The following is a 16,858-nucleotide window of genomic DNA, read 5'->3' on the forward strand; positions in this document are numbered from 1 at the left end:
TCTTTATTGTCTATCGCTAGGCATCAAACATATCAGCACCAGTTTACAAATTTATGGTCAGGAATTCAGAGTAAATGTCATGGGTGGTCTATAGTAGACAAAGATATTAGGGAATCCTACAAGACTGACAGAAGGTGAATAAGAGCATCTAGTTTATTAGCATGAGCTCTATGTTTAGCCAACATAATGCCTTTAGGGAAGTTATATTGGATCTGTTCCCACAACCACACAATGAAGTTCATCTTAGAAGGTACTTAATTGTACCTTCTAGCTCTGAATTCAAGGCTTCCTGCTCGTGGTACAAAGGAGAAGAGTGGGAAAACCCAAAGACTGAAAGCTAGAGCATGGAAAAAGGAGTCTAAGTACAAAGTAACAATCACATTTGACGATGTGAGCTAGCCACCAGACCATCTGCAAGTATTGCTGGGAAGGTCTTTCCGTTTGTGCAGGAGACTGAGAACGCGGCTGCTATAGATGTGCTAGATCTCATGGGATGCAAGAGTTGAGAGATAAGACTTATTTCAGTGCCATAATTAGAACCAACTGGAAAGGTGGAGGCGATCAACAGCCTTGAAATAGAGTAAACCGGGTGATCTGACCATTCTGCAACTGTGGTTTTGCAAACTATAATTTTATATTTGGAAATAACAATTTGTACCTTTTTTGTTTAATAATGTCGAACTTAGATCCACTCACCTTAAATAAAAGAATGGATTTATGGGATAAAGTACTTTATCATATATATGTGTATATGACTGTGTGCATGTGTGTATATATATAATTGGCCAGAATATAGTTACATAACAATCACAAAATTTCAGCAATATACAACATATTAATATTAAATCATGTGCTTGAAGATGAGCTTACTGTTGACTCAGTTTACAAATTAGCTGATCTATGCTTGGCCTGTTCTCACTTCTGTGCAAGGCTGGAGGTCATCAGACCTATCTGGCCTCGGCTAAGGGTGACTCTACTCCACATGTCTCTCATTTCTATTCTTTGAATCAGTGGGCTAGCCTGGGAATGTTCTTCTTATGGATTTGGCAGAACATGTGGTATTTAGTAGGTAGTATAGGTCCTCAAAGTTGTTCATATTTTTAAGGTTGGCTTGGCTATTCTTCACCTTATGTTTTCCAATATAAACTTAGGAATCAGCATGGTAATGCCGAAAAAACTCCTGCTTGGGTTTATTTGGATTTTATAGAATCTACATATCAGTATTGAAATATCAAGTGCATGAACATAGTATATATTTTCTATTTATGTCTTTTATTAATTTCTGTTAAGTAATACTTTATAGTTTTAGAATATATAATAATCATATTATAGAATATTTCTAATATTTTATTAATAGTATATAAAATGTTTTTTATATTTTGGAACTAATTCTTAGAGAGTGTACATTTATTTTATTTTTTTGCAAACAACTATATCATCTTCTAATAATTACCCTTTAATTTCTTTCTCTTCATTTATTTAGCTTTCATTTTTCCCTCTTACCATTTTACTTTGGCTAGAATCTCTGCTGTAGTGATTAACAGAAGTGGAAATTGCAAGTTCCATTCTCTTGTTTCAAATCTCTAGGGGAAAAGACTCATTTAGTCAAAATTAGGTATAATATTTGTAGTATATTTTTGGGGATTGTTTTATTATAGCTGTATATAAATATAAAATACATATGGTAGAATGTGCAAATATTAGGTGTACATTATAATGAATTTTTACAAAATGAGTGCATCTGTATAGAAATGTAATAATTCAAGATATAGAATATTTCTATATCCCCCAAAACTCCCTCCATGCTACCTTTCAATCTTTATACCTCCCTAAATGAGACAAATTTTGTGAGTTCTATCTCAAAGTGTTCATTTTGTCTGTTATTGACATTTATATGCACAGTCATCCACCATAAATAAAATTTGCCCTCTCTAGTTAAAGGATGAAGAAAGGGGCAGCCTAACAGGACAGAAAAGCCTTAGATAAAAATTGCTCTACTTCAGTGTAATATAAAACATTTAAAACAGCAATAACTCAATTATTTAACACTCAGTGACTATGTAGTACACAATGGTCTTGTATGTTATCAAACACAAATTGTGATTTCCATTTGCACATCAATGATCATGTATTATTATAAAAATGAGAAATTTTAATGATACCAAAAATACCGTCTTGATTTGGGACAGATTGATGACATTCCCTAGCGCCTAGCAGAAGTACACTCTGAGATCTATGAAAGGCTAAGCTTCAGGAAAAAGATGGGGAAGGTGGTAACAACAGTGCACAATATATTTAAATGGAATGAACAGCAAATTGAAGCCTCCTAGGAGAAAAGCCAAGGTGGAACTGCAGTGTACCCTACATGTTCTTTTTGTGGACTTAAGCAAAACATAGTTCCCTCCTAGAATGCATGCAGGTTGATTATAGTAGAGTTTTTATTCAGACATTGAACTTTAGAAAAAAAAAGTTTCTATAGAAACTATTTTGTACTGAGAATTTCAATAGCAAGAAGTAGATGCATCTGGGGAGAGTGATTTTATGATTATAATTTATTTCACTATCTTTGCCCAGCAGTATTAGTCATCCTTACATCCTGATTATGACCAAGTGAAAAATGGTTACTTGAACAGTTAATATAATGGAACACACTTGCATTTCTGAGTCCTTAATACCTGACTTGGATTCCTTGAATTAATGTTTGACCACATAACTCAAACCAATCATTTATCAGTGGTTGCTCTAATGAGTGTAATATGCTTATGGTGTAATTAGAAATATTCTGAATCTAGAGTCAGAAAAATGAGATTCATTTGTGACACAAGACTTCCAAATTTAGAAAAGTCTTTTAACTTCTTGGAGCTTCTGGTTTTTTAATATCAGCAAAATCATTTCCAGAACTTACAGAAATTTCATGGTGATGAAATGAAATGAAGTGCATTTTACACTAGAAAATGCTAGATATGTGTAACATACCTACCATGTATCTTGTTGGACAATATAAGAAATATTTCATCTATTTTGCATGTTTTTATGAATTTGAACTCCAAAAGAGTCAACTATTGGAAAATCAATGTATCTTAGCACTATATTAGGCAAAGTTACATATAAAAAAGTATAATTTGGTAAATCAGAAGATTTTTCTATTTTTACTTTTCATATTAACCCAAAATCTTCTCAATCATGAGATGTTGTCTGACTGAAATGAATACTGATAGTGCTTAAACAAAAATCTAATCACCTAACTACATACATATAAAATTTTCTTACAGAGATGGAAAAGTATTCCACATATTTTATTTTAATCATGCTTTAGTTATTCAGATCATTCCTCTTATGTTTTCGTAAAAAGAAAATGAATTTGCAATTGTATTATCTCTTAAACAAATGCAAAAAATGAAAATTATGGAAATTCCAGTTGGTCAAGTATAACGGATATGACTTGTCATAGTCCTAAAATCCCTCACAAAATTTATGCTGAGCCAGCAAGATGGGGATCGTGTTTCAGTACATGTATCTGATTTTAGAAGCCCATCCTCCTTCGACTTTGAGCCTGATGACAGATATATAGAATCACATTTTTCAGATATGGCTTTAAGAATGGAAGCAGCAGAAATACTTAAATCCATCTTCCCAACAGGCTCACTCTTAGTTGAAAATGCCTCTACATTAGAATTCAGAAGTCTCATTATTATTCCCGGGTCAACAGCAGCACTAATACATTATACTAGAATTTCCTCTATTGCTTTTATTCAAAACAACTCACTGTACATTTTAGTCCAGCACCACATTTCTGTAATTTAAAACAGATTTATAGTTTTGTACATGAGAAACTAACACACAAATACTTTAATGCGTACCGTCTATTGCAATGGCTATATTTTTATTTAGATTGTTAAAGATCAGAGTATAATGGCTGTAGTTTCCATTTCAAGTAATACTGATTTGGGCATTAATGAAGTTATGCCTTTTATTATTTTTTAAAAATAGGGGATGACAATTAGATTTTGATAAAAATATATTTACTATATTTTAACCATTTTGGAGGGAAAGTGACAGGAGATAAAAAACAAAGTTATATTGGCAATCATAAATACGTTTGCCAGGTATTTTTATTATTCCCCCACTCCTAGTCATAGTGTCGAGTTGCTTTCAACAGCTCCTGTTATTTGGATGTTCTGGCCCATGATTTGTGAGTACAGTGGTGCATGTTAGTTTTAGGTTGGGTACTGTAACTGTCAGTGTGAGACACTTTAGAACTCTTTTTTTTTCCTATTATACTTGCTCCAGAGTAAGGAGATACATACCAGAGTCCCCAGTAAACCCAAATGGACACATAGTGTAACCAAGAAAGCAGACTCTGCTTTAAATCAATAAGATTTTGAAATTGTTAACTCAACATAACCTAGCCTATCTCAGCTGATTAATACTAGAATTGTGGCCCTGCCATAGCAAAAACACTCTACAATATGCAGCGTTGGTTGGGAGGTTGACAGTGAGCAATGAAGAATATTTTTGTTGTAAAACAGGATAGTCATCTATATTATGCAGTTATAAGAAATATATTGTCAAAATGCCCTCTGTGATAATGTGGAAGGCATTTAACATAGTCAATGGACTTCTACCTTTAAGAGAAGAGTTTGGAAGACAGAAAGTTGTGTATTTGTGTATTGATTGCTGTTGACTGAATCTGAAAAGGAATTGTAAACTTTAGGTGAGTTTTCCAGAGCTCAGTGAAGAAGAAAAGTCTCAAATTAGGAAATGCAAAGGTAATTGAAGAAGTCTAGAAATATTATAGGACATTTCAAGTCAGAAAGACAGAACAGTTTCCACCTTGTAGAACCTTTGACAAGCATCAAATCAAGGATGTAAGTGTCACTTATATTGTTGAAATCTCAGCATATATTAAGGAGGACTAAATTTGGGAAAACATGACCAAGATGGCCTTAATGTTTTCTTCAGCTTTATTAAACTTCAGACAGGTTTCTTCTCACTCTAGGTGCCTAAGTTTCTTCATTTTAGAGCACGTACTTAGGAAACTTGCACTTATAAATTCTTTGAGATGTATTGTCTCCAAGCATCTTGCCAGTGTTAAAACACAGGAATGTCTTTCTCAAGGACCTGGAAACCATCCCTTTGAAATGTAATCATCACCTTAAGTGTCTACAATTTTTATTTGCCAATTACACCTCAAAGCTAGGGGAAAAAAGAAATATAGGGAGCGTATCTCCCAGTATCTGTGGAACAATAGGAACCTAATTTCAGTAAGCACCAATTAGTAAATACAGATGGCCTAATGGCATTGACAAACCCCTCCCCTAAGGTCTTCCAGTACTTTTCCACCAGCTGAACTCAGTGCTTAAAAATTCTCCTGCCTTTTGTTTCAACAGAGTTGAGTTCAATCTCTCTCCCACATTGCAATAAACTTGAATAAAGTCTTCTTTGCCTGTTTAACTTGCCTGGTGCAATTTTTCTTTAACTGGACAAAATAACTGAAGAAAGGAATCTGAGAAATTCAAGTTGCACGATAAGATTTAAATAATTGGGGCTGGCCCTGTGGCCGAGTGGTTAAGTTCGTGCACTCCACTGCAGGCGGCCCAGTGTTTCGTTAGTTTGAATCCTGGGCACAGACGTGGCACTGCTCATCAAACCACGCTGAGGCAGCATCCCACATGCCACAACTAGAAGGACCCACAAGGAAGAATATACAACTATGTACCGGGGGCTTTGGGGAGAAAAAGGAAAAAAAAAAAGATTTAAATAATGAAAAAGATGTTAAAGAACAATTCAGAACCTACAGGGAAGAATAAATAGGTACTGAATCTCTTTAGCTTGACTTGCAGTGTCTATCTTAACATAATAATGATGATATGGACATAAAAGTAGTCGATCAGCTATTTGGATGGCTCTCATTCAACCAAAATTATAGGTGGTGCATAATCAATTACACCAATAATTATCAAATGCACCTTCACCAAGATGAAAAGCTTTCTTTCAGAAATAGCCTTATAGCTCTTATGGTCCTATAAAAATTTACAAATTTAAACGACAGCAATGTAAACAAACTCCACTTTGCTATTTCTTAATTTATTCTAAAACAGGATTTTTCAAGGAGAGTTCTGTTGAATACAAAGATTCTAGGAGATGTCCCTAGGTATTATAGGTGATCCTGATGTGAAAAAAAAAATCATATTTGAACTTTATGTCTTACTTGATGCTAGCATTCATGGCTATGGATAGCAACTAAGCAGCCCTGCTTCCAATTTTGTTTGAGGTCTTTCATCCTCATATGTTAGTGCACAGTACAACCGTGTTTTTGTATTTGAGTCTATTTTCAATTTTGACACAAAAGAGAGGAGGACACCAATAACTGGTGAGTGCTGAATTACTCAAAAGAGAAAATGGTAGGCTGATGACATAGCTTTTCCCTCCTAAATTGACTCCTCCAACAGCCTCTTACACCCTAGTGAGTGACATACTGCAGAAAGCAAGCTCTGCTAGTGTAACAGAAAATTGGACGGAATTGTTGTTATAAAGAAGGGATATTTATGCGGTGCAGCTCAGCTCCTCCTTTGTAACAATGCTTTCTTACCCAGACAACGAAGCACGGATTAGCTAGCTGAGAAATTACATTGTAAGGTTTTTATATCTTTTGTCATTTTTTCATTCAACTATTTATTTTTCACTTCTCTGATATTTTATATGATAGTAGAATTTGTGTTTTATGAAAGTATTCAACAATTCAATGTGGAAATTTCTGAAGCAAACTTGTGAGATGGAAGAGGAGAATTTTAATCCTAGGATCTGGACAATTCTGGTGAGGGGAGTAATAGGTAAATAATGAAGAATTAGGGACTGGCACCATGGCTGAGTGGTTAAATTTGCATGCTCTGCTTCAGTGGCCCAGGGTTTTGTTGGTTCTGATCCTGGGTGCGGACATGGCGCTGCTCATTAACCCATGCTGAGGGGACATCCCACATAGTAAAACTAGAACTAGAAGGACCTACAACTAGAATATACAATTATGTACTGGCGGGTGCTTTGAGGAGAAGAAGAAGAAGAAAGAAGATTGGCAACAGATGTTAGCTCAGGCCCAATCTTTAAAAAAATAGAATAATATTGAAGAATTAAAACTTACTTGCTAGCGTGTAAAATTATGAGGAGTTAAATGCTAGGAAAAGTACAGTGTGAGAATGAGAGCTTTCCTTTTTCAAACAATCAAATGAGTCAATGCATGAATAAAGTCACATATGCTGAAGAGGTTTTGTATATTAAACTGAAAAATGGTAGCTCCCTTTTCTAGGTTGATTAATCAACAAATTTCACCAAGAAATATTATACTATAGTGTTAAAAAATTTGCGAAATTAAAGAAAACTCTTTTAGTTACAAAGAGCTGGCTGAAATAAGTAAAGGCCAAGATGTATTTAAAGTTTTGGCTTTATATCTGAAAATAAATGTTCTATCTTGGAGGATCTTGGCTGACATTTATGTTGATGTGCCCCATGAGTGGTTGTTTCCATGAGAGTTTTTGCCTCTATTGTGGAAAAGGGAAATCCTGATGCATTCAAAACCAACTATTTTCTTCACAGAGATATATTGGTACATAAATTCTTGGAGATAAAATTTTAAAAAAAGCATTCTGGAAGATGTTACAAAAATGATCATATTTCCTAAGCCAAGATCTGTTTGACAATGGTTAAGAATCTGCACAAAAATCTGGAAGAAGAATCAATAAATTTCCTCTTACATAAAGAAATCCAGTGACTTAAAGGGAAAAACTCTCAAAAGGGTGTCTTTTAGCAAAAAAATGATTACAGGAGCACTAAGGAAATAGTGGGCTAAAATGTCCAGATGGCGTAAGTGAGAAATGAGTCATTTTCATTCTAAGCTAGTGAGATTTGAAGGTTGTTCATTATAACAGCATAATTTAGTACACATGGATCTAAGCATCATGTAATATGAAAAAGAAAGAACAGCAAATATGACTGGATCATTTTTCTAGTGCAATCGCCCAATGGAACATTCATTCTTTCAAACACAGGATAGCGTATTATATTGAGTAGAGGAGTGACAATAATGTTCTGATTAAAGCCAGGGTTGTTACAAATAGTGACACCTGTAGTTGTAAAGTTCATTCTTATGCAAACATAATGACAAAAAGGAAAGAAGATTCTCATCAATGATCTTTAGAATTACTTTGAAATTTCTCATATCATTCTTTTTTTATGTTTTGCTTTTGAGGTAAGGAAAACACAATGCATTATAACGTGCATGTCATATTTCAAGCTACATAAACAGTTTCAAATAAATATATATATTTAGAACTAAAAGTCAGAGTGCTATCACCTAATATAACTACTGTTTTAGAAATTTTTTCCCCAAGTTAAAAGCTACACATCCCTGTATTGAAATTCATAGGCATGTATAAAGGGAATATTGAACAAGAGATCATAACACAAAAAGTCAAATTACAGAGAAGAAAATGTGGTTACATTCAAAGCTGTCTGCATAGTTAGATATGTTACTTTCAAAAATGAAATATTACCGAGCTGAGATTAGTTTCATAAAGCCATCATGCTTAGTAGGGTGTTGTAACTTCTAAAATACACCACACCATAAAAATGGTTTTATTGTTTCTCCATTTCTCTCAACCTATCAAATATATTCATAAAGCCCACAATTTTGATTAAAAAATTAAATTGTATGTGTATGCAGAACTTTGCCATATTAAAGGCAAACTATAGCCTTCGTACGTGGTGATATATGTGCAGAGATTTAGAGGTCTTCCCAAGTGTCTTGATTACCTGAATATAGACACTGCTGAGATGATATGTTTCCAGTGCAACATACTGATAGACTGGTAATACAATGGTCATTTGTTAATTTTTTTCGTTGTCTGTATCCAAATTTCCTTCTTAGTTTTTAGGAATGATCCGTCTCATGAATATCTACTTTTGAAAAGTGAAGAAAGGGAGGCAAGCAGCGATCTTCTCTCTACATTTTCTGTGGTCTTGGAGCTTGGGAACATTACTTAGACATGGCCAAGAGGATCTCCAACTGGAATTTTGTTAAGCAAAGTGACTTCTGAAAAAAATCACGGGGGTGATGATGTTAGATTCTCACTGATGGTATTATCATCAGATAATAATGGTGAGGTCCTGGTCAATTTTTTTTGCTGCTTATTCTATGGTTCCTACTCTGTGATGGGCCTGGTCCGGTTAATCCATCAGTTGTTTTGCTAACAACTAAGAAACCGAAACAAAACAGTATATATTAAAAATATTCCTAGGAAAAAACCTAATGCTAGAGCTGTGAACAACAAAAGGAAATTCAGAAAGACATAAAAAAATAGCTCTAAATGTTCACACAAGCAGAATTCCTTAACCTTACCAAAAGGCTCTAAAAAAATCTCTGATAACTATTCTATAAAAGTATTTAGTTTACGATATCACAGTTATAATTTTACACTAAGTCACATCCAGTTGTTTAGACACCCAGAGACCTCTTGTGTAACTCACCAACACGTACAAGGAAAAATCTTTGTTTTCTTTCAGGATGCCAGCACATAATGGAATTGGACTCTATCTTGATTTGTTTATTTTTAGTTACTTGTTATATCAAGTAGGAAAGTTTAAATTACATGTATTTGTTAGGATAATGCTAGCTCCTGTAACAAACAAACCCCAAAAAACTGTGTGGATCAAATATGATAGAAATTTATTTCTCACTCACAAAAATCATAAAATGCATGTTCCTGATAAGAGTGGCCCTATCTTCAAAGTATTGATTCAGGGGCCAAGACTCTTTCCTTCTTGAGGCTCTCTTTTTCAGCACCAAGACAGGAGAAGGAAAAAGAATTGTAAATCATTACATGTAGAATGCTTTTATGCTCAGGCCTGGAAATAGTGCAGGCTCATGTTCTGTTGACGTCTAACTGCAAACAAGCTGGGAAATATACTTTAGTTGTATTCCCAGAAAAAAAGAGAAAATTGGTTTGATAAATAGTCTGCCAATATTGTTCACCCTACACTCAGAAAGAGCATTTTACAAATGCAAATCCACATGTGTATCTGTTTAAATTTAAAATCTTTAGGGTCATTCCATTATCTTCCACATAAAGTCTAAACTTGATAACATTATATATATATACATAAAGTCCATTAAGGTCAAGTTCTTCTAAGTTCTTTAACTTCATTTCCTATGTGCACTAACCTCTAGTCACATTAAATTAATCAGTTAAACTAATTAATTCACAAATTTGCAATCCACATGCTCTAATCTGGCCTATTGCCTGCACTATTACTTTCGTCTGAGATGACTTGACTCTCCACCTCACCTCACTAACTCCTGTTTGTTCTTCATGTCTGAATTCAGAATCACCTACTATAGCAAACATGTATGGATTACATTCCTTTCTTATGTGTTCCCATACAATTTATGTTCACACCACATCACACAACTGTCTGTGCAACGAGACAAAAATGATCACATTGTGAGTGTGCCCAAGCTCTCTCTTTTTCCTGCCCACTACAGAAGATTCTAGGTTTATCTCTTCACTTACTTTCCCTTGCTCCCTTTTGAGATAGAATTTCACCAACCAAAATGGTTCTCCACTCTTTTGTGAATAAAATCATAAATATGTTGGGCAGGAAAAATGCCAATTACGCAGATTCTCCCAAAAATATCAGAGAGAAAGGAAGATAATCCTGTTGCCCAAGTACTAGTAGATGATAGATGACAGACCGTGTAATGAAAGCAGCAAACGTGGAAGGGTAGGGAGGATGTGGTGGAGAGACAGCAATAATGAACCTTATGCGTGAGGGAAAAGAAACCCTGAAGACACGAGGACCTTGGAAAAGACGAGATTGTCGTTCCCCATCTTCTTGGAAGTCTCTTCAAAGGTAGGAAGGGATGTAAGTATAGAATTCATATTAATGTTACGCTCCTTTGAAAGGGAAACCACTTTGCAACTTATTTACAGAGGTCATGACTTCATTTGAGTTGAATTTATTCACTTGTCTTTCCCACTAGACTCCAGGGTAGTTGAATTCCTAGTGCAGTGCCTATTTGGAACTCATATATCTTCATTCAAATTCAAAATAACAGTCTTCTAAAGAGAGCTAATGTCATCCGATGTAAGACGAATACAAATATAAACACAATAGTCAATGCTAGGTAGAGAGAGAACTATGTGGACAGAGAAAAACATAACAAAGGTCAACTGTTATCCAAGAATTATGTGGGAAACTTATATTCCTCTCCGCCCATTTTTGTAGAGGAGATGGAAATTGCACGCTGTTTCCAAAGGGGGTGTTGAAAAAATAGTATAGTATTCTACTGGAATACTATTGGAAGAATAGAATAGTATTGGAAGAATACTCCCAGTCTAGCCCTCTCTGCTGACAGCTTGCTCTTCTCTACAGAAAGACTGTTGAAGTTGAGACAAGGCACTCAGCTTGCATAGCTCAAATATGTTTCAGTTCTCCAACTGAGAAAATCTGTTTGCAAACAGTGCAGTGTCTTTCTGCCCTTGTTCTCCATGTGGTAAGCACTGGGGAAATTTCAGGAGGAAATTCCTCTTCACCTGGGGCCATTAAGAAGAAAGATTATCAAGCTTGTTTTTCTTTGGATTCAAGCGAGTTTCTCCAGTCTGGCTTTAAAGGTAATAGGGCTGATCCTTGTGTATTCCAACGTATATTTTTCATTTGGATTGGAAATGGTGAAGTGTAATTTAAGATTAATTATCACCTGAAACTTCCCCCAAATTTTATAAGTACAAACTCAGAGTTTTAAATCATTAATTATAATGGGAGAGACTTTCTACTTCCATCTGATTCTAAAGACTTCCCCCATTCATGAATCATACGAAGTTAATTTTATAATCCATCTCTAGTTGCCTAACACCTTTTACGTAAGAAACTCAAAATTTGTATGGAGAAAAAGTCTCTTCTTATGCTAGGCTGAGAAAATTGAACACGGCCTACTAGACTGAGAGAACAATGTGGCTGAATTATAACTCTCATCCTGGAAGACAAAATGCCTCTCTCTTACGTTAATAGAATCTCTAATAAGAACTATTATTTGCAATGTTTTGTTGTAATATATTCTACCATGTTAGTTCTGATCCTTAGCAACTTAATTTTATCATAGTATAAGGTTAAATTCATACGTTAATGAAGAGCAAATACTTTTTAAAAATAATTAGCATGACAGTCTGCTTATGAAAGAAGATAGTTATTTTCCCTTTATGCCTTGGAGACAACCACACCCCCAAATCTCAAGAAATTAAAACATTAAAAATATGCTTTTCATCTCATGTATCACATAGAATGAGAAATTTGTCCTACTACTCCTCACTGTCTTTCCAATTTCTGATTTTTCCATCTAAGAACTGGAACAATATCTAGAGTGTGAATTGAAATAAAATTGAAAAAGAAACAAGTGCTTTCTTTTCCTGTATAGAGGCTCTGAATTTTATATATAATATAATCCTTTGTGATTTGCCCTAAGCCCTAATCAATATTCAAAAACTCAAGATTTATTAAGACAACTTACTAAACATTTATGATGGCTAACACACAGAAATGAGAGATACAACAAAATTTATTGATGTTAGCTATTGACTTGTCTGAAAATCATTGTGGGAAAATTACTACCTTGGCATCAATCACATTATCAGAGCTTGATCTGAGAATACAATGATGAAATTACTTGATGTTATTGCTAATAAAAGCAGAATTTTATATATTCTGTTTTTTTTAAAAGAGCTTCTCCAACGTGAGATGTTTGCAAATTTTCCGAACTTGCTTGCATTCCTATACTCTCTAATACATTGGGACATGCATCACATAATTGTATAATATAATCTAATAAAATATTACTTTTCTATTAAATATATGTCTGTTAGAAGTTATACAGTGCTTCACTCTAGTTGTTCCATCTCATTATAAGACTTATCAAAAGGTATGTTGGAATAATTAAAATTTCCTGTTGGCTGTAGTCTAACTTATTTTAATTTGTTAAAGAAATTATTTGTATATATATTATCATGATGTGTCACATCAGCAAAAAGTTAGCTAAAAGGATAATAATATATTTAATAGTATTTGAAATATATTTTGAAGAGAATTTAATAATATATGTCATCCTGCTTAGGTGCAATCTCACTTTTAAAAAGAAGAACTACAAAAGATTTATATGAACAGCAAAGGGAAAATAGCCCCTCTGATATTAGAAGAGTGAAATATCCAATACAATCCAAAGGTTAATTTAAAAAGAAAGATAAAATGGGGGCCTGCCCGGTGGCGTAGTGGTTACGTTTCCATGCCCTGCTTCAGCAGCCCAGGGTTTGCAGGTTCAGATCCTGGGTGTGGACCCACACACTGCTCATCAAGCCATGCTGTTGTGGCATCCCACATACAAAATAGGGGAACATTGGCACAGATATTAGCTCAAGGACAATCTTCCTCACCAAAAAGAAAAAAAAATGAAAGATAAAATGAAAGTACCTTTATTATTTTTTTTATTGAGTTAATGATAGGTTACAATCTTGTGAAATTTCAGTTGTACATTAATGTTTTTCAGTCATGTTGTAGGTGCACCACTTCACCCTTTGTGCCCACCCCCCCACCCCACCTTTCCCCTGGTATCCACTAAACTGTTCTTAGTCCATAATTTTAAATTCCTCATATGAGTGGAGTCATACACAGATTATCCTTCTCTTGCTGGCTTATTTCACTTAACATAATTCCCTCAAGGTCCATCCATGTTATTGCAAATGGAATGATTTTGTTCTGTTTTGCAGCTGAGTAGTATTCCATTGTATATATGTACCACATCTTCTTTATCCGTTCGTCTGTTGCTGGACACTTAGGTTGCTTCCATGTCTTGGCTATTGTAAACAGTGCCGCAATAAACATTGGGGTGCATAGGGCTTTTGGGATTGCTGACTTCAAGCTCTTTGGATAAATACCCAGTAGTGGGATGGCTGGATCGTATGGTAGTTCTATTTTTAATTTTTTGAGGAATCTCCATACTGTTTTCCATAGTGGCTGCACCAGTTTGCATTCCCACCAGCAGTGTATGAGGGTTCCTTTTTCTCCGCAACCTCTCCAACATTTGTTGCTATTAGTTTTAGATATTTTTGTCATTCTAACAGGTGTAAGGTGATATCTTAGTGTAGTTTTGATTTGCATTTCCCTGATGATCAGCGATGATGAGCATCTTTTCATGTGCCTATTGGCCATCAGTATATCTTCTTTGGAGAAATGTCTGTTCATGTCTCCAGCCCATTTTTTGATTGGGTTGTTTGATGTTTTGTTGTTGAGTTGCGAGAGTTCTTTATATATTGTGGATATTAAGCCTTTGTCAGATATATGACTTGCAAATATTTTTTCCCAGTTAGTGGGTTGTTTTTTTGTTTCAATCCTGTTTTCAATTGCCTTGAAGAAGCTCTTTAATCTGATGAAGTCCCATTTGTTTATTCTTTCTATTGTTTCCCTTCTCTGAGAAGGCATGGTGTCCAAAAAGGTCCTTTTAATACTGATGTCAAAGAGTGTACTGCCTACGTTTTCTTCCAGAAGCCTTATGGTTTCAGGTCTCACCTTTAGGTCTTTGATCCATTTTGAGTTTATTTTGGTGAATGGTGAAAAAGAATGAAAGTACCTTTATTATTTAACTGTGATAATACTGCTAATGTAGAATGAGACTGCTAAATACAAAGTTGAACACATCCTAGATTGATGTTTGTTAGAAATTGGATAATAGGCAAAATGAGAATGTTTGAAGCTATTTGATATTCTTAATATGCTCTCCCATATATAAGAGCTATACCCAATATTTGAGAGAAAAGGTAAGATTTTGGATTATGTCCAGGATATGGAATCAGACAAACCTGAGGTAGAATGCTGGCTCAGCCTTATGACCTAATCTTTATTAATTCAAAATTACTTTGAATATACTTCAAAAAATACTTCCAAAGCATGTACTATATGTCACAAACATGTAATAGATGTCACTGAAATAATTGGGAACAAATACAAGCAAAAGTGTTGTTATTTATGCTTTCCAAATGTCATTTCCTCCTAAATATATTAATTATAATCATTTAAATAAAATACTATAATACTTTATTATAAATTAGTATAATAAAAATAATTGTAGCTTTCTTACATGACTACTCTGTTAACATATACAAAATTCTGCAAATAAGAATAATGCTGAAGAAAAGGATTTCACACATCCTAGACATCAGACACTTGCAGAGTCAAAGTTAGATTATAAGTAAACTGTGACAGCCTTAGTTAACACTCTGTTTAAAATGAGCAGTTAAAAGTGAATTGTGGTAAAAAAATTAATTTACTCCTCAAGTCTCACAGTGATTTGACAAATAGGACAAATGCCAGCTTGATGTGCGTGTGAATGAATGTATATAGGTGTGTGTATATGTATGCATGCGCATGTGCATATACAGACACATACATACATGTTGTATCTAGATATATAACACTTTTACTCCACTTCAGTTGTTTGCCGTGTGAATATTCATTATGCATGGAAGGTCAGTAGGTAATATCATAGTAAGTCTCAGAGAAGTTAAGGAGTTTGACTAAGACTACACAATACACACCTGGTAAATTATAGAGCCAGTCATTGAAGCTAACTAATTCTAATGTGGCTCAAAAGTCTTTGACTTTTTCTACTATGCTAGTCAAACACTGATAACAATTTTGGTATTAGATGACTCTAAAACACTTGCCATCCCATGGATTGCACATTTTGGGATGGTCTCAGGTGGCTATATGGAAAATAAGCAACTGGAAATTAACAGGAATCCACAGAAAAGTACAAAAAAGCAATATTAGAAAGAAGATGTTGTGAAAAACTGTTGTATACCTTTATTTAATTAACTCTTCTCTTCTACTGGCAAACACTCCTATCACCAAAGAATTGTGCCACCAGTAGGCTGCCAACATTTTCCCCATCTTATCTTCTTTGTACATCTCTGAGATGCTTCATAGTTCCCTTTTCAATATACTCCTTCAGATTCACGTTAAACAGATATCAACTGTGCCACCTGTTCTTTTGGAAACTGGTAAAAGACATTCTAATTCACTCAACAAGAATCTGGCATGTGCAAAGCACTACCATATAACACAGAACCTAATCCAGAATTTACAGCATGTGGGATGTTAGATATTAAACAAATAATTAACCATAAAGTGCAATGATCAATAAAAGAGGAAGAAATGTAATAAAACGAGGGCATAAACAGAGAAATTTAATCTAGACCAGGTAGAAAGACTTTCCAGAATAAAGATAAAAGGTAGTTAACAATGGTAAGGAGCATAGTGGAAGAAGGGAAGTCTCCAGGCAAAAAGATATGCATAGTCAAAGGCCCCCATGAAAGGAGGAAGCATGACACTATTGGGGACCTGACCCTCTGAGTGAGAAGCACTGAGAATGAGGATGTGTATGTGTGCACTTGCAGGAGAAGAAAGAAGCTGGATTGTTCAGGGCCTTGAAATCATGCTGAAGATTTTGATCTCAGAAACAAAGGAAAGTGATTTAAGGATTCTAAGGTTACATTAATATACTTTTGTTTTTAAAACACTACTCTGGCAAATAGTTTTGAGAAATTCATGGTGGATGTGATAGGATCAGTTCAAAGATTATTGCTTCTTAACTCTTTGGGGGAGAAATAGTTTTGTGAGGTTTGAAGTAAAGCGATGCACATGGAGAAGCCTGTATGTTTTTAAAATACACCTAGAAGTTAAAATCGATAGGACATGGTCATTGATTACATGGAAGGCGTGAACAAGAGTGCACTGTTGAGGGTGAGTCCTAGGTTTCTGCCTA

The sequence above is a fragment of the Equus quagga genome, chromosome 6 (assembly GCF_021613505.1).
Source record: "Equus quagga isolate Etosha38 chromosome 6, UCLA_HA_Equagga_1.0, whole genome shotgun sequence".
NCBI lineage: Eukaryota > Metazoa > Chordata > Mammalia > Perissodactyla > Equidae > Equus > Equus quagga.